Here is a 19,202-nt window from a genome sequence, read left to right on the forward strand (position 1 = left end):
CCCCCCCCCCCCCCGTGAGGCCCCAGCCACAGCCAGAGATGCTGCTGGAAGGCTGGCGCGGGGAGTACCAACACTGCAAACACAGCCGCGGCCCGACCAGCTGTTGGCCAAAGTGGCCTCTTGGGGGATTACATGGTTTTTTTTTTTCTTCTTTAACATTTTTATAGTCCCGTGAGTGTACCCAATGTTATAAAATTATGCCAAAACAAAGAGCAAAGTCCTTGTCCTGAGGAGTATGCCGTGTAAAAAGGCGCGAATGACGCAAGGCCAAATGACAGGACAAACACAGGGTGGGTAGGGAGGAAGTTACCCTGAAATGCAAGGTAGAATCAATAAGACTTTCAATGGACCAAAAAAATGGAAATGCCAAGTCAGGGCCCCAACTCCTCTGCAGAAAAACAGAAGTAAGGAGTTGGAAGAGGAATAGGAACATTTTTGAGGGTTCATTATGTGCCACGCAGTACTGTCACGCTAATTCTATAAGGTAGGTATTAGTATTACATCTGACGGGAAGGGTTTCTAACACTCACCATGTGCCATACATAATTCTATTTTACCCTCATAAAATCCTTATGAAGTAGGAAATATTTCCCTCATTGTACAGATGAAGAGAAGGAAGCAGTCAGGTTAAGTAGCTAGCTCTATCTGGGTCACTCAGGTAGAAAGTGGGAGAACCAGAATAGGAAGTAGCCAAGATCTGAATTCAGGAAGCCCAACTGTATGATGGTGCAGGCATTCATATCCACACGCCCGGATTCCCCAGCCTGCATGCTTAATTGTCTGCAATAATGCACACTGAATAAACAATTTAATTAAAAAAATATTTACATTGGCTGTCAGTATTGCATAAATTCACTTTGCAAAGGCCTTTCAGATTTCAGTGAAAACATGCTTCCTTGAAGAATACATACTGTTGTAAAAAACACAAGATGTTCTCCTTCCTTCCTTCCTTCCTTCAGCAAACATGCATGAGTATCTGTTTGTGCCAGGCACTGTGTGGGGCACCATGGAGACAAGAGTGACCAAAAGAGGCAAAAAGGAGAGAAAACAAGGGAACTGGAGATGATGTTCATTTTAATGATAGATACACACTAGATTTATCAGGAGAAATAGGGGCGAATAGCCAACAGGAAATAAGGGAACATTTCAATCTTATTATACAGGGAATGACGTTATTCTGGGCTGGACTGTCCTGCGTGAGTATTATTTATCCCTTTTTTCATTTCCTCTCTTCTGTTTCCTTCATTTTAGTTATGACAGAGGAAAACACACTGTCAAAGAACATTTAGTATAGACATTTGTTAACATTTCAAATAATGCTTTGGGTGGCAGAGTAACACCATTAACAGTAATGGCTGTCTCACATTGAGAGCTCACTATGAATCAGGCATTAGTCTAAGCATTTGACACATGTGAACTCATTTAATCCTCATAACAATCCCATGAAGTAGGTGCTATTATGATCTCAATTTTGTAGCTGAAGAGATGGAGGCTCACAAAGATTAAAAATCTTGCCCAAGGATATAATGCTAAAAAGTGGAGGATTTAATGTATTAACTGAAATTAGGTTTTGGATTATTTGTGGATTCCCTTCACCCTTTGAATTCCCTTCCAAATAACAGCGTGACTGTGAGTATTTCACAAGCGTGGAAACGGTGAAGAGCTATGCAGACCTCTGAGCCTGGGATGAAAGAGTGGTATAAAAGATTCCTAAAGAAACAAGAGACCCTGGGAATTGTGCTTTCCAAGTCTGCTATCAAAAGCCAGAATCTTAACTGGCATAAACATCTACTTTGGAGCTAGGAGGTTGATATCAGTACTATCACTCCATGTCCTATCTCACTTTATTTTTTTTAATACATTTTTTACTTCCAGAATCTTCTGTAACACACTAAAATAAATCAAGCCATTAAAAACTAAAATAAAGCGAGAAATCCTCCCCAGCTCCCCCTCCCCCACCAGAAAAATACAGAAAAGCATTTTTTGGTAATATTTTTGTGATTGTGTAAACTGTATCTTTGTTAAAATAGAATATCCCCTTGAGAACCAGAAAAATTATTTGATTTTCCCATATGGAGGACAACAAAGCCTAGTCTTTCCATTTGAGTGCAGTGTTTAAAACCCTAACATTATAAGGAGTCTGAAAAAACTATAGTTCTCTATTATAGGAGCATCATAGAATGATAAAATAATAAACTGTGTTGCTAATTTCTGTATTCAGTCATTTTGTCCCTTGTTAGCACAGTTCACTTCAGAAATTCAAGGGCGGGGCTGAGCTTTGGGACCCTTGCAAAGAGGATGAGTGAGGACCTCCCAGACCACACCTCCCTCCCAACCTCCTCCCTGGTGAGTTCCACTTCCCAGTACTGAACTCCTAAGTTCCCAGAGTGGCTCCCACTTTCTCCTTTCTCCCTTTAGGCCTGTCTCTGTTGGGAATTTTCTCCCACTTCCTTTTATTTCTACCTCATTACCTAGTCTTGCAATGTTCTCTGACCCTTTTCCTAAGCCAGCTTCAGTGGTGGCATGCTCAAATCTGAATTTTTCCTGGCCCTCAACATGCTGTTAGTGCGACTATTTGCTCGCTTATCCTTTCCTCCCCCTAGACTAATTCATTTATTCAAGAAACATTTCTTGAGCACCCTAGTATTTGCCCAGGACTGTGGTAGGTGTTAGGGAAACAGGGTTAAAAGAAACTCCCTAACAGTGTTCCTGGAAGATAGTGATACTCGGTGATTGTTTGTGGAATGAATGAATGGAATTAGGTCATTACAAAAATAGTAGAAGGAAGACCAGAGGAAGATTAGCAGTCACACTAGAGACACTTGGCAGTTCCATTTCTCCCGTCGTGCACATCCTACCCTGAAGGGTAACATCTTTGTAAGCCTCTTTTCTCCTCAAGTTTTTGTTTTCCTAGTCGACTTTCTTTCTGCCGGCTCTATTGGAAGCAGGAACTCTGGCATTGAAGCGACTTTGTGCCGATGCCCAGCACTGTCATTTACTAGCTGGGTGACCCTTGGTTATTTCCTTAATTTCTACAGGCTTCAATTTCCTCCTCTGTAAAATTGAGATAGCAAACACCTATAACCTGGAGGATTGTGTGAAGATTGAGTGGGATTCACATTTGTAAAGGGCTTGGCTAAAAGTCTGGCTCTTGGAGAGTTCTCCTTTCCCTTCTTTGGTCTCTCCCCAAACCCCACCCCTTACCTTCCTACCAGATGTCACCAGGGTAGTATTGGCTTGTAAGGTAACAACGAACGTCAGGGGATACATGAAGCACATCTTAAAAACCCGTATTATTTTGATAAATATCAAAAATATCTAAGTAGCCATAAATCCCATTCACCTTTGTTTTTTTCATAAAAATCATTGCTTTGGATATGTAAAGATTTAAAAAAAAAAAACAAAGAAGGGCTTAAGTTTTAAAAAAAATAGTTAGAAAACATCAGCAAGTCAGTACAAAGGAGAAGGGGAAAGAAAGAGGAATTGACACCTGAAAAACACTGAGGAAATAGACAATGACAATGACATGAAAGAAGAAAAACATTTAACACAGAAGTCCACAGCAGCTGTATTTATTATGCTTGGCCTCAGCATTTGATAAACTGAGAGGTAACCATAACCATATTATGCATTTCTCAAACGTCACTCGTTGAAAAATTCTAGTTCTGGGGCTGCAAGGATTCAGTCTATAACTATATGATCATATGTCTTGGCTTTCTTAGCCTAGGATTAGTCTGTAACAGGCCAAATGGTCAGCTTTGGGTCCCTAAAAGTCACCTGTCCAGTTCTGTCCCTGATAAAGTACAAAGTGAAAGAGAATTGTTCGTTTACATTTAAGAATAATTAATGACCACATAGGATTTCCAAAGAGGTTCTATGTTCCCCCTACTGTATATGTCTCTGTCCTGCTCTGTAAAATGAATATAATAATAGAATCTATATCATAAGGTTCTTATGAGGATTTAACATAAAACAAATATAATAGTTGATATATATGTGTGAGCCATTGTTCTCATTAATCTAGAACAGACTAGCCTCCTTGGAGCACCTTGCACTACATACTCTGGCAGAAGAGCTCCTCTATCCTAGCAGCCTTGAAAATTATCTATCCCCTTATACCAATCTCCCTGCTTTTTAATGTTTTGTGATAGAATCAGCCCAATAAAAGCTTTCTGTCTCTGAACGTGTGGTATTCAATAATTTGGAAAGTTCACATATCCTCTTCAGTTTCTCCATCCTTACAAACTTCTACCCAGACCATAGATGTTCTGTAGATTCATTTGTTAACATTTGAGAAGCTATATTACACACGTGTGCATGCGCACACTTCTTGCGTTCCGTGTGAGAGAGGCCACGGATCTCCATGACTCTTGAGGGACTCGTTTGCAGTAAGGCTAATTTCCCCACCCCACCTCTCCCAAAAGTTAAGTATAAAAGGCTATAACCAAACAAACCCAAACTAGAGCCCTAGCTACCAGGCCCTGGCAATCGTGATCAAGGTGTAGCAAGTTCTTTTTACAACGTAAGACAATTCAGTCATAAGGACTCTTGTCTGCGCTGCCTGGAAGCAAATAAATATGAATATAAGAAACCAGGAAATTGGGAGACAGGTCCTCAAGACTACCCCACCCACACACACACACATCCAAGGGTGAGAAGCTGCACCAGTTTGAAGTGCATAACAAAGAAAGCGGGTCCCGGAGGCTGGAGGGGAGGCGGGCGGTGATGGGGGAGGGGGTAGCGAAAAGGTGTCTATAGGACCTGCGCCAGGAGAGGGTCCGCTTACACCTCCAGGGCCGCAGCTACCCCTACGCCTCTTTTCTCAAGATCGAAGATGCTCCTGAGACCGGTAGAGATTCACTTTTTTTTTTTTTTTTATTCTTATGTTAATCCCCATACATTACAGAATTAGTTTTAGATGAATTGTTCCATGATTCATTGTTAGAGATTCACTTTTGTACTGAGAAATTGACATCAAGAGCCACCCCATCCTCCGGTGCAACCCGGCCCAGGGATCTAAACACTTGTGCATAGAACTGTGGCTCGGGATCTCCAGGTCCCCACCAAGCCTCTCAAGGTCCCAACTACTGCCCTCTCACTGCGGGGCACACACCCTGGCGCACCAGTGACCAAGCCTCCCAGGTTGGGCTTCCCAGTTTAATTTAACCCTTTCCTCTAACCAAGTCAGAAGGCGGTGCGCATCTCCTGGGCTGTCCCGGCGCACGCCGCACAGCTGGGGCACTCCCCCACTCTCCCTGCTGGATCGCGAAGAGAGGATGGGAGCCCGCGGGGCGCACTCCGCGCCCCGGCGCCTCCACCCCAGCCCGTGGCCAGGGCGCAGCGCCCACCCTCCAGTGCCACGGCCTGCGAAGAGCCACTCCCTGTGCAGCTCCCAGCGCCCGGCCGGCTGGTCCCTGCGCTCACCTCTCACCGGACACGGGCGTGCTCCCAGCTCACCCCCCAAGGACTCCCTGTGTCCCGGCTCCCTTCTCTCTTCCCTTCATTCATTCTCTTTTCTCCATTTCCCTCCAACCCTCACACTCTCCACTCTCTGGCTCTGGCCTCTTACCCCTTCTCGCCTTCCGCCCTACTCCCTGGGCTTCTCCCCTCTCTCCGTGTCCCCTCCCCACCCCCTCAACTCCACTTGGCTTTCCCGCTCCGCGTTTCTACACTTCCCCTGCCTTCTCTCCAGCGCGCCCCAGGCTTCCCAGTCCCACGGCGCTGGACGCCTCCTCCCTCAGAGCTTCGGACTCAGTGTTCCAACCGCCCCCGCCACGGCCCCTAGATCCAGCACAGCTCTCGCCTTCCTGGTCTCTGAAGGAGACTCTCTGGGGACTCCCAGGGCCGCAGCCCCCCACCCGGGGTACCCTGCTGGCCGGGCCCAGGCAGCCCAGCTGTCAGGGACAGCGGGTCTATTTTAGGTCCAGCACCCAGTGTCCCTGCCCTGAGGACATGGGCCCGCAACTTGGGTAGCACTTGCCAACCCTGATCCCAAGCTGACTCGAGCTAGGCTGGTGGCGCGGCCACGGCTGTGGAAGGCAGTCCCAGGACACTGAACTGAAAATCCAAGTGCCAAGGGAATCTGGGGCCGGGGGCGGGGGTTGCACTCCCGGGAATGGGCTACCTTGGCATAGCCACCTCTCTTGCAAAGGAAGTCACACGTGAGACTTCCCAGTCAGTCCCCTTAACTCCGTATGCTCTGGTTTACTTAATTTCTAGTCAATCCGGTCAGTAGCCTGCAATAGCCCACCCAAAGCCTGATCCTTTGGAAAATCATAAGAGGAATTAGGGTCAATCAACAAACAAGTTACAAAGAGCCACAATGCCTAACCTAAGCCCCAGAGGGTTGGGAGACCAGACCGCACACGTGTGTGTGTGTCCCTGTGTGCGCACGCACACACGCGCACGAACACCAATCCGGGCTGGGATCCAGCCACAAGTTTGCACACTGACAAGTCTGTAAGCCTAGCAGAAAATAGAAAAGTTTCACTCACCTGTGTCTTTTTCTACCTCTGCCGATTGGGATCCAGGGGAAGTATCGGAAAAGGGTGGATTGAGAGACCCTCCTTTCTTTTCTTTTCGCCTTACCAAAGAGTGGAAATTTCCATCATGTGATAGGGGGCAGCATCCCCAGTGTCGCGTTTCCTGCGGACCCTCCCTTCCAGCCCAGCCACCAATCATCAGGCAGCAACCTGAGATGTAAACAAAAGCATCCTCCCAGGTGGGCTGAGTTGTCCAGCTGTCCCGCCAGAGTGAAGCCTGGGAGCCACCAGCCCCTGCTCCCTCTTTTCTGGGTCCCCGACAACAGAGAAGATCTTGGTGTGAGTTGGGGTTTTTGTTGTTGTTTGGTTGGTTGGTGGTTTTATAATTAGGTCTCTTCATCAGTCAAGGCTGCATTTGTTGAATCTACCCTATATGCAGGAATAGGTGTTGATCTTCACTTTGAAGTCAGTAAAAAAGCCTTTCAGGTAGGTTGACGCCAAACTGCCTCCAGGTTTAGGGTTATCAAACACGAACTTGACATAAAGGAAAAAAAAATGAGGAAGGGGTACAAATGAAAAACCTGTCATTCACAGTTAAAGTCACTTTAGGATCAGTGAAGTTGGGAATAACTTGGTAGAATTTAACCATGAGTGGGGGATCTCCGGTAATTTTTTTTCTGGGACTTCAATTTAAACATAATTCCCAGTATATATGGAGAAAGAATTAGGATATAATAAACAGCACTGTAATTTTAATTCTGTTTATTAAAAGCATTAAGCTACCACTTTAGGGAAAACTGTTTACATTAAAACTATTTTCTGATGTTAAGCAAAATTCTTGTTTCAAAGAAGGTCTGTGAAACAAATATGTTCACAACCCTCTGTTTATTTTAGTATTCATTTGTCATTCTTTGGGGAAAAAATAATCTCCGATGGAGAATTGACGCCACAGTTCAGCAAAATTACCAGGCAACACAAATTGCTTTCTGAACTCTGACATGGCCAGTATCACTGTATTCAGAATGGTAAGTCTCACTGTTTGATCATACCATGAAAGCCTAGAACCATCTTCTCTTACTTAGAGTTTCCATTGATTAAAACACCAGCAGCACCTTAGCACGTCAAAAAACAGGATAACAACAAAAATTACCCAGATAATGTATAATGATCAGGAACACTTAAAAAACAACATTAATACACACACATGCATGTGCACATACATATGCATCAAATTGTACTAAAACCATCCAACAATGCAAATTCAACAGAAGGATGATGCAATAAATACCTTCACTGGGCTTACCATTTTGGAGCCTAAATATAAATAAAAATCAGTATCTAAAAAGTACTTGTTTTGGGGCGCCTGTGTGGCTCAGTAAGTTGAGTGGCTGGCCCTTGGTTTCAGCTCAGGTCCTGGGATGAGCCCCACATAGGGCTCCCTGCTCAGCGGGGAGTCTGCTTGAGGATTCTCTCTCTGCCACTCCCCCTGCTTGTGTACCTGTGCTCTCTCTCTCTCTCCAAAATACATAAATCCTTAAAAAACATAAAAATAAAAAAACACTTGTTTTATGAAAGCGGATTATCCCCCTCCTGACCATTTATGGTATACCTCCTTAGTTTGTCATAACAAGAAGTTTCCATTCTGAGAAATTAGAATATATCAGAATAATTTTCAGGTCCTTTTAAATTTGCTGAAACTAGATTATGTTTACACTATCACACCTCCCATTGATTCTTATTTAATAAACATAAGCATATTTTATAAAGCTACTAAAGTGTCAAAATTGGTAGGATTGAGGGAGGATTAGTGACACATCAAGACAGCTGTGTATTTCTCTCTGCCTAACCTAACATTAAAGACAAAACCGAGATTTCTAAAATGAGAAGTCATTCTAGAGAAAACCAAATGAAGATAATATCATGCAATTCAAGACAGATACTCGTTAACTGTGCAACTATTCAACTTTTTAATGAACTGTTTAATCAATTCTTGGCATCTGTATCTTAGTACAGAAAAGATAAAAAACAGTGTTTCATTGCCTCATTTGCTGGAGTCCAGTGGGTTACCCATCTATATAAACTGTTAATATCAGGTGTGTGTTGAGGTAAAATGAGATGCATTCATCTGTGAATCAGTGAAGAGCTGGACAAAGTTCAAGTATATCATCTTTTGTAGCTACTGTCCATTAGAGTTTAAGAAGAGCTCAAAGCCCTGTCTGGATGGTATGAGACAACTGACAGCCCTTTATCTTCCCTGCTACAACCCAAACCTTGAGTCATTGACAGCTCTGTTGAACCTACCCAACAATCTTCAAAGGTCTGTTCTAAACCAGTCTTTGAAACGATGAGAAGCAGCCCGAACCAGCAACATGAATACACCTGCAGGACCACAGTGTAAAACACATTTGATTTATCATCAGATCATTCACTGGCTCTGGAGAAGTTAGCTTATTTGACTCTCAGAGCTACCACCTATGAGCTATGAGACCTTGGCCAAATCACTAAGTTCTTAGTGACCCATTTTATCCTTCTGAAAAATGGAGCACATTTCTTGATACATTGTTTTCCTGACTTAAGTTATTTTCAGACAGTACTAAAAACTCACCTAGTGATGGAGGAAAATGAAATGTTTGCAACTGAGAAAAAAGCTTACAGAGCAGATAGCATTTACTACCATCTTGACAAAGCTGGCTTGAGCAAAACTCTCTGCTCTAAAATTATATTAACACATTAACATATATTAACACAAAATTATATTAACACATCAAAGCTCTCTGCACTAAAATCATATTAACCTAGGAATGGTTATTAGTTTTGTCATTAATACTTTTCAAGAAAACTCTATATGGAAAAATATTCCCCAAATATAGTCTTTTGAACCAAAGCTAATACTTGAAAACAGTTCTGTGCTCCAATAAGTTTGGAAAACACTGTGTTGAAAGTTATTGTGGGATTCCTCAGAAGTTTTAATCAGTCTCTCTAAGGAGCATACAGTATTTCTCCATGACTGTGAGCCCTTTTTGGAGGAACATCTCCCAGGGCTGATGATCTAGAGTATACCCATTACCAAATTTTAGCATAAATGAATGCTTGATGAAGGAAATAGAACACAATTATTATTTAATGACGTAGGACAGTGCTATAAAGTTCCTTGGTTTACGGACTATTGTTAAGAAGTTTGATGGCAGTGATTTTAGTACACTTTGTGTAAGTATTTTTCTTTGATAGTAGACTTTTAACATGGATTATTTTTCCAATTTATAATTATTATAATTAGTAAAATGGCTTTAGGCTACAAAGCAACGTAGCATATATTAAGGCACTTGATACTAAAATAAGCTAACCATAATATTATTATTTTCCCCATTCAATGAGAAAGGAAACTGAGGTTCAGGGAGGTTAGGTGATTTGTCCAAAGACACAGAGCCAAATTGGCAGACGGGAGCATGAACCACCGCTTCAAGTTCAGTATCTTCCACAGCTCATCTCCCTTTTCTTCTGAGCATTTTCTTTTCTAAGACTGATAACTGTTTTCCTGCCTACAATGTAGCCAACCCTAAAGGGCATGCTTAGCCTTAAAATTATGATTTTAAAAAATAATTACTATAAAAGCAATTATCTCTTTATCATAATTGCATGAATTCTGATGTCAGTATAATGACTTTATTTTATATGAATTTGAACTTGATTTATGTGAGAAACTGAGTAATACCAGGAACTGTATTTATGGTTGAGTTTTAGTGTTATGTTCTCTAAATGGGCTACTATTTCTTACTGGTACTAGGAAAGAGATAGCTGAATAGATCACTCACCATCTCAGTTTCTCACATGATGAAACAACTAGCAACTGGATCACAAAACAAAATATCAAACTAGATCTAGGATCTCAGAAGACCCAAGTCTCATGTCCAATATTGGGACGCTAGGAGCCAGACGCTGGGGTCCCCTCCGGGAGGTGAAAAGGGAAAGCAGAGCCCACATGTCGCACACAGATAGCTCAGAGAGGAGAATGTGCATTGTGTGGTCAGCATTCAACACCAGCCCCAAGGATGTCAATTTCTGTCTTTCTGGTCTGGAAATGGCATTACATGCAGGCACCTACCCATCAGAGTCTCCAAACACATCACCTTCCTTTTCCAACTTGACATTCATGACACCAATCAACTATAACCATCTATACAACCCATATTCTAAACTGCTCGCTTCCTCCCAGCTTCCCAACACCATGGTCTTCCGTGCCTTAGTGCTTTTGAATGTATTCTGTCCACTTTCTGGAAGCCCTTGCCACTGACTCTGCCCGTCAACTTCACTTTTACTCATCTTTCAAGACCCAGCTCACATATCACCACTTAAGTGAATGAAACCTTTCCTGACTCCAGTTATCTTTTTTCTTGGTAGGCTGGGGACATGGGGTGGGGTGGGTGGGGGAAGTTCAAAGAAGGCTGGAAAAAGAGAATCAGCATGTTTTGGACACGGAACTTAGTACTTATAATCACCCTGTGAGGTGGGTGCTTTTATCCCCACTTTTCAGATGAGAAAACAGAGACTGAGTTAGGGGGCTTGCAAGAGGCAGAATTTGAATTGGGACTCAGGTGGACAGGATTCCAAAGCTCTCCTCCTTCTGTCCCATGATTAAACTTGCCCTCGTTTGTTCCCGAAATATATCATACTACACAATTTGGCCCCCATTAGACTTCGGGCCCCTCAGCAGTCAGTCCCTGTTATTCTTATCTGTGTTCCCGGCATTTGCCATAGCATCTGACACTAGGCACTGAGTACATCTATATCCAACAAGTGAGTGAGTGAATGAAGAATGCCCTATGGTTTGCATATTGCAACAAACGCTATCTACTTCTGAGTTATCAAATAAAATTACCTGCGATTTATCCCTAATGATAATTTGTATCTTTTCTCTATTTTTTTCCCTCCTAAGTCAAGAGTCACCATGATTAGGTGTCCAGCTCTAGTTTCGGTGCCCAGAGAGAAAATGATGAAATGTGCCAGGCTACCAGCCACTCTGAGGTGCTTTGCACAACTGGTGTTTGAACAGGGACTGACATTGATTTGACGCAGCCAGGTAGCACAATAGCATGACAGCTTTCGGAAAATGGTATCAAGGTACTCTAAAAGCAAATTTTACCCCTTGTGACATTCCTCCGAGAGTTAGAAACTTATTCATGTCAGTCTGAACTTCATATTTTCTTTATCTGGAAAAATCAAATGAAAAGACTTATCACCCCAAACCAGACATGTTTAATGAGAATTACTACATTAAATACATTTATAGGTACAAATATACGTACAAAAATATATGCGTGAACTCCAAATGTACAAGAGACAGACAGGTGAAGTGAAACACTTGGTTTCTGATTTCTAGAACCAGATATCCTAGGTTTGAATTCCAGCTCTGACACTTATTAGTTATGCGGTAATTTGGCAAATGATTAGCCTCTCTATCCTTCAGTTTCCTCATCTGTTATTTGGGGATAACAGTTGTACCTATTCATAGAGTTGTTTTAAAAAGTTTAATTAAGTCACTTACACCACATACTCTTTTCAAATGGAAAATGCTGGTAACAGTCGCATCATTTGTTGGTGAAAAATTCTTATAATTACCCCAGAATTTTATTCAGGTCCCCTGGGCCTGTTTCCTCATCCCTAGTACAAGAGGGCAGACTATTTGATCCTTGCGTCCTATGTGATCTACACTCTACAAATGAATAGCTTCTCGCTGTTCTTTTATTCCCTTGCTACCGCAACAAAACCCCAGTTTCCTATTTGCCTTCTGAGGAGATGGAAGACAGGAAATGATTATTAGTCCACTTCCTAATTTTCAGAAGACTAAATCTGAGATAAAACAAACCAAAACTTGCCAAGTTCCATGAAAGCATTTAACTTTTAGTCTGCAAATGTAGGAGAGAGATGGTGTGAAAGAGGACAGAAATACATGCTCACTTCTGCACTGTCCTCTAACATCTGGCTGTCCCAATGCTGTAGTATTGCTTCATTCTTTCTCATTGTATAATAGCTTGTTTGCATGGTTCCCCTTGAGACTGTAAGTTCTGTTGCTGTTTTGTCAAGATGTATTTGCTGAATAAATAGATGAATGGTTGGGTAAATCAACTGATGCTTCTCTGTTTTTCAAGAAGTTGAAAAGTTGAGTAATAAAAAATGGACTTTTATCAAACAAAAGCATTTCAGATTAAAATCCTACTGTGAAGATAACTTTGGCACTTATTGGTCTTAAAATTATAACCTGGTGTTACGGGGGGCCTATCTTACTTCATTTTGGAAGGGGGGATATTCCTAACCTATATGGGACATTGGAGAAATTAAGTCTTACTGAGATCATCTTCTGTGTCATTCCATCTACTGATCAAGCCAGAGTCCACCTTCTATCCTTCCCAGTGGGGAAGTATTCTTCCAGCCCCTTCTCTGATGAGACGCTCAGCAAAGTAGGAGGTCTGGGCCCTTCTCTTCTCTAGCAATCCTTCCTGGTCAGCCCTCAACAACCCACAAACACAGGACTATGTAGAGATGTTAAATTCTGAAGAGTGAGGCACATCTCAGAGGGATATTCCAAAGTGGAAGGTTGAAGGTTGAAACTGTGACTAATTTGATTGTGCAAAGGAAGGCTTCGACACAAAACCTCTTGAACTCTGCCTTCACTTGAGACGTTCCTCTGCTCTGGACTCTGCCTTCCCATAGGTAGCCCTCCATTCAAATCTGGTGACGCCATCTCCTCCCTCAGAAAAACCCAGTCTTTTCCATAGCTGCTCATCTTATCTAATTGACACTTACTGGGTACCCGCTTAGTGCTAGGTGCTAGGGACAGACTTGTGAGAAACAGACATAATCCCTGTTCTTGTGGAGTTTATAATTTGGTAAGAGAAAATATTTTAATCAAAGTATAACACAAATAAATAGAAAATGACAAAGACTACAGTGAAGGAAGGATGTACTGGGCCCAGGGAAGGACTTCCTTGAGAAAATGACTCTTGAGGATGGGCGTGAGGAAAGTTTTTGTTTCTTAAGACGGTGGTGGCTTTAGCATGTTCATATGCCCACAGGCAGCCCATGCCAGCGTTTGAGCTGGTGCTCCTGAGATAGTGGAAGGGCAGATCCGTCTCAGGTAGCAAGAAGGACTCCTCTCCTGAAGAGGACAAGCTCCTGTGTCCAAAATGAGATAAATGTGGGATTGTGATTCTAGGTCTGTCTCCCTGCCAGTAAGAGCCATGGGCTGGCTGGTCTGTTACTTGGTCCCCTGTGAATCAACACATCTCACAGAGACGTGCCTTACTCACCTAGAGATAACTGGAGTTACTTTTCCTTTTGCTTGATTCTTCAAGAATAATAGAGCTTCTCATCCCACCCTAATATTGTGCTTTTGACTCATTTTCTGTCCTGCTTTAGACCGGCCACATTGCAGTAAATGTCATAGCATCTTAGTTGTCAGCAGCTGCCCCCTTTGCTGTCTGGAAGGAATGATCCAGCTTGATGGAATCTTTTTGACCCTGAATCCTCTGCTAATGATCGAGGTGGGAGAGGGAAGAATCCTTTAGTTCAACTTGCCATAGAGAGTTCAGGAGCAAAAAAAAAGATTCTGGTTCTTGTAAAAAACCTAACTGCAAACTGGAGGGGGTACCTGAGCAAGGTATCTGAGTAAGGGGGTACCTCAGTAAGGAATTAGCCTCAAATACGGGACATTGAGTACCTCCATTTAGAGAAAGATATGGTACATGAAACAGAGGTCCCTTTAAGCCTTAAACAAACAAAAATGGTAAAGTCAGTTTGGAAGTGAGATTTACAGTCAGTCCCTGCATTTTTTCTTAAACTTTTATGTTGACATATTGCAGCATGTAGTACGTTAGGAAAGATGTGTTGCAATATTCTGCAATATTTAATGTGTAAAGAACAAAGTCACACCTCAATCCCATGTTCTGAGTTTTGTGGGGCTTTTTTTGTTTTTTGTTTTGTTTTGTTTTGTTTTTTACTCCTTAATCCCCACCACCTGTTTAACCCATCCTCTGGTAACCATCAGTTTATTCTCTATAATTAAGGGTCTGTTTCTTGACTTGCCTTTCTCTCTCTTATTTTTTTCCCTTTGCTTATTTGCTTTTTCTTTAACTTTACATATTAGTGAAATCATATGGTATTTGTCTTTCTCTGACTTATTTTGCTTAGTATTATACTCTCTAGCTCCATCCATATTATTGAAAATGGCAAGATTTCATTCTTTTTTATGGATGACTAATATTCCATTACACGCATACACACACAAACACACACACCCCACTTCTTTATCCATTCATCAACCAATGGACACCTGGACTGCTTCCATACCTTGGCTATTGTAAACAATGCTGCTATAAACATAGGAGTACATGTATCCCTTTGAATTAATGTTTTGTATTCATTGGGCAAATACCCAGTAGTGCAATTACTGGATTGTAGGATAGTTCTATTTTTAACTTTTTTGGGAACCTCCATACTGTTGTCCAGAGTGACTGCACCAGTTTGCATTCCCACTAATAGTGTAAGAGGGTTCCCATTTCTCTGTATCCTTGTCAACATTTATAACCTTATTTATTTGAATCCTTTTTCTTTTTTTCTTGATTGGTCTGGCTAGAGGTTTATCAATTGTATTGATTCTTTTTTTTCAAAGAACCACCTCCTGGTTTCATTGATCTGTTCTATTGTTTTTTTAGTTTCTGTATTATTTCTTTCTGCTCTAATCTTTATCATTTCCTTCCTTCTGCTGGTTTTACATTTTGTTTGTTGTTCTTTTTCTAGCTCTTTTAGGTGCAAGGTTAGGTTGTTCATTTTAGATTTTTCTTGCTTCTTGAGGTAGGCCTGCATTTCTGTGAGCTTCCCTCTTAGAACCACTTTTACTGCATCCCAGAGGTTTCAGACCAATGTGTTTTCATTTTCATTTGTTTCCATGTATTTTTTTTAAATTTCTTCTTTTATTTCCTGGTTGACTCATTCATTGTTTAGTGGCTTGTTATTTAACCTCCATGTATTTATGGTCTTTCCTGATTTTCTCTTATGATCAACTTCTAGATTCATAAGAGTTTTGTGTTTTTTTAATGTAACCACTTTTTATGCTAGCAATTTAACTTATAACATAAAGGGAGAATCCTACCAAAGGAATGAGCTACTATGTAAGTCTGTCATCGTGATACTGACATTTGGTTTCCAAATATAAATCCCAAATATCCTCATCAAACCAAATCTTCTGCTCATAAGCCTGTTCTTATTTAAATATCAGCAACTGAATGTTTAGGGCAAGTAGGCCTTTAGGTACCACCTAAACCAAAACCTACAGAGTAGCCCCCTCTGCTTGCTTGCAAAGCAAGCCCTGGAAAGAGCTGTTAGGGTTAGCCTAAAAGGGATCCTGATATGGGAGAGGCATCACCCTTTCTGGAACTGACCTTGGCTCCAAAGATGAATGTTTGGCATCTGTCTAACGTATCTTCCACTTTCTCTTGCCCCTTGGAGTGTGGTGTGTGTCTGTGGGGGGGTAGGGGGGTGAGAGGGCAGTGCCCTCACATTTTCATCCTTCTCCATATCAAAGCCTGTTCAACTACTGGGTATTTACTCCAAAGATACAAATGTAGGGATCTGAAGGGGTACGTGCACCCCGATGTTCATAGCAGCAATGTCCACAATAGCCAAACTGTGGAAAGAGCCAAGATGTCCATCGACAGATGAATGGATAAAGAAGATGTGGTATATATATATATAACGGAATATTATGCAGCCATCAAAAAAAAAATGAAATCTTGCCATTTGCAACGACGTGGATGGAACTGGAGGGTATTAGGCTGAGCAAAATAAGTCAATCAGAGAAAGACATGTATCATATGACCTCACTGATATGAGGAATTCTCAATCTCAGGAAACAAACTGAGGGTTGCTGGAGTGGTGGGGGGTGGGAGGGATAGGGTGGCTGAGTGATAGACATTGGGGAGGGTATGTGCTATGGTGAGCACTGTGAATTGTGCAAGACTGTTGAATCACAGATCTGTACCTCTGAAACAAATAATAAAATACATGTTTAAAAAAAAAGAAGAAGAAGAAGATAGCAGGAGGGGAAGAATGAAGGGGGCGGAAATCAGAGGGGGAGACAAACCATGAGAGACGATGAACTCTGAAAAACAAACTGAAGGTTCTAGAGAGGAGGGGCATGGGAGGATGGGTTAGCCTGGTGATGGGTATTAAAGAGGGCATGTTCTGCATGGTGCACTGGGTGTTATACGCAAACAATGAATCATGGAACACTACACCAAAAACTAATGATGTAATGTATGGTGATTAACATAAAAAAAAAAAAAAAAGCCTGCTCAGAGGACAGACCTGATAAATCCCCCAGCTTTGAGGTGTGAGGATTTAAAGTACTATCTTCTATGTATTAAGCAACCATTTACTGAACACTTTTATGCTGGATAATGCCTAAGATACAGAGAGACAAATTAGACATTCTCAATTTTTGAAAATGTGCAATCTAGTGGAGGGGCCATACATGTAAAAATAATTATTGTAAACTAGAGTCATTCTTGCCACAGGGTGGAGAACAGTGCTCAGGAGCACATCTGGAGGAATGCGGAAGTAAGCAGCCTCATGGTTCCAGTTGGGACATGGTAGGAAACATCTCCGTACCTTCCCAAAAGCGGCATGGTAGTGTTTAATGTTAATTATTTTCTCCGGCACTCGAAGCAGGCTTCTTTCTTAATGATGTTTAATATTAACAGAAGAATGGGTGCCTGGGTGGCTCAGTTGGTTGAGCGACTGCCTTCGGCTCAGGTCATGGTCCTGGAGTCCCGGGATCGAGTCCCGCATCGGGCTCCCTGCTCGGCGGGGAGTCTGCTTCTCCCTCTGACCCTCCTCCCTTTCATGCTCTCTGTATCTCATTCTCTCTGTCTCAAATAAATAAATAAAATCTTTAAAAAAAAAAAAAAATATTAACAGAAGAATAAAACAATCTTTAGGCCAAAGGGCCTAGAACCTCTAAATAGGAATTTCAGATACCAGGAAGGAACATGCTGTATCCCTATAATCCCAAATCAGTGACAGGTCTGTGCAGAGGTTTGTACCAGATTTATCTAGAGCACAGGGTAAAATAGAAACTCTCAGACTCCATTCTGGAGAAGTTGATTCAGTAATGTTGGGCTGTGGCCTTTGCCTCTATAGTTTAATCACATACCCCAGGTCACTTTAATGTATGGCCAAGTTTGAAAATGGCATGATCTCTTGAAATGCCTGAAATTATACCAGGTTGGGGCATGTCTATTTGGAAGGCCAGCTCCCGCCCTTTCCTGGGACCATAGCTTAGTGTCTGAGAGTGACTTAAGCCCCAAACAGATGGGGTTCGTTGTGTTTCAGTGTCCATATGTGTTACATGGATGCTGCTTGCTCCAGAATCCTGGTCCATGAACTTCAGCAGGATGGGGCCTGGGACCAGATCAATAGTTTGCAAAGCAGGGTCCCTGGATGGCTACTCGAATAAGGTAGGGTACTTGTGAAAAATTCCCTAATCCTACCCCAGGCCTGTTGAATCAGAATCTCAGGAATGAGCAGGAATCTAATTTTAACAAGTTCAGTCCATATTTAACATATTCCTCAAGTGGTTATTGCTCCTACTGAGAACATCTAGACCAGGCTCACCCACCAAGGAGACAGATTGAAGGGCTGTGTCAGGAAGGTGACAGGTCCAGCTGGCCAAATACAGTACCTACAGGGTCTGGTGACAACTCACCATAGTGCGGAGGAGTGAGGGGTCCATGCAAAGGGTAGCTGAGGAGGAAATTCCAGGTGGTGTTGTGGGGAGGGTGGAGGGAGGCCCTGACGTAGGAGATTCAGGAAATACTTTGGTCATGGATTCTCTCAGCAGAAGGACCCTGGTTACAGCACTGGGAATTGGGGGCAGGACACCAGTCTCTCCAAGGAGACCGGGGTCCAAGGCTGATTCCCAAAGAAGAATTAGATGGAAGAAAAATGAAGCAACTTGATGTGAACTCTGGGTACAGCAGTGACTCCAGGTGGAGTCTCTGAACATAAGATTCCTCTGAACTGAGTTGAAATGGCTTCTGCAGGTGGAAGTCAAAGGGCCACCATGAGTAAAGGGAGACGTAAGGCCGAGGAAGGGCAGCACTTGACAGCCCGGCATTGCTGGGAAGGCTGAGATGCAGAGGAGGATGACCACAGCATTCTAACTGCTGGAAGAAAGTCATGTCCCTGAATTCTGGGGTGATCATTCTAGAGTACCATCTTTTCATGGTCCAGTCCTACAGAAAATGATTATAAGAAAACAGAACCCTGAGTAGTTGCAAAAAACCTGTCATTTCTATTTTCACTTATGAAAAGCAGCTACTTTATATAGCCAATAAAATTAACTTGCAACTACTGGGTATTTACCCCAAAGATACAAAAGTAGGGATCTGAAGGGGTACGTGCACCCCGATGTTTATAGCAGCAATGTCCACAATAGCCAAACTGTGGAAAGAGCCAAGATGTCCATCGACAGATGAATGGATAAAGAAGGTGTGGTATATATATACAATGGAATATTATGCAGCCATCAAAAGGAATGAGATCTTGCCATTTGCAACGACATGGATGGAACTGGAGGGTATTATGTTGAGTGAAATAAGTCAAACAGAGAAAGACATGTATCATATGATCTCACTGATATGAGGAATTCTTAATCGCAGGAAACAA

At 42.3% G+C, this 19,202-nt stretch overlaps 1 protein-coding gene and 1 long non-coding RNA gene across 9 annotated transcripts in view; one reads left to right on the forward strand and one right to left on the reverse strand.

Moving 5' to 3' along the window:
* The window catches only part of SLC38A4 (solute carrier family 38 member 4), a 68,472-nt gene extending 61,880 nt beyond the window's left edge, over window positions 1-6,592 (reverse strand). For 4 of the 6 annotated variants that reach the window (XM_081821545.1, XM_081821544.1, XM_081821551.1 and 1 more), the window contains exon 1: window positions 6,495-6,591. The gene's annotated coding sequence lies outside the window, so the exon portion shown is untranslated. Of the gene's footprint in view, window positions 1-6,494 lie in introns of all 6 variants that reach the window. The other 2 variants (XM_081821547.1, XM_081821546.1) reach the window with 2 other exon arrangements.
* Window positions 6,593-6,596: 4 nt separating this feature from the next.
* The window catches only part of LOC145721776 (uncharacterized), a 26,293-nt gene continuing 13,687 nt past the window's right edge, over window positions 6,597-19,202 (forward strand). Inside the window, exons 1-2 of one of the 3 annotated variants that reach the window (XR_014145672.1) lie at window positions 6,597-6,821; window positions 17,051-17,125. This is a non-coding gene — a long non-coding RNA (uncharacterized LOC145721776). The remainder of the gene's footprint in view (window positions 6,822-17,050; window positions 17,126-19,202) is intronic. The other 2 variants (XR_014145673.1, XR_014145674.1) reach the window with 2 other exon arrangements.

This window comes from Leptonychotes weddellii, chromosome 5 (genome assembly GCF_054177405.1).
Source record: "Leptonychotes weddellii isolate Sample4059 chromosome 5, ASM5417740v2, whole genome shotgun sequence".
NCBI lineage: Eukaryota > Metazoa > Chordata > Mammalia > Carnivora > Phocidae > Leptonychotes > Leptonychotes weddellii.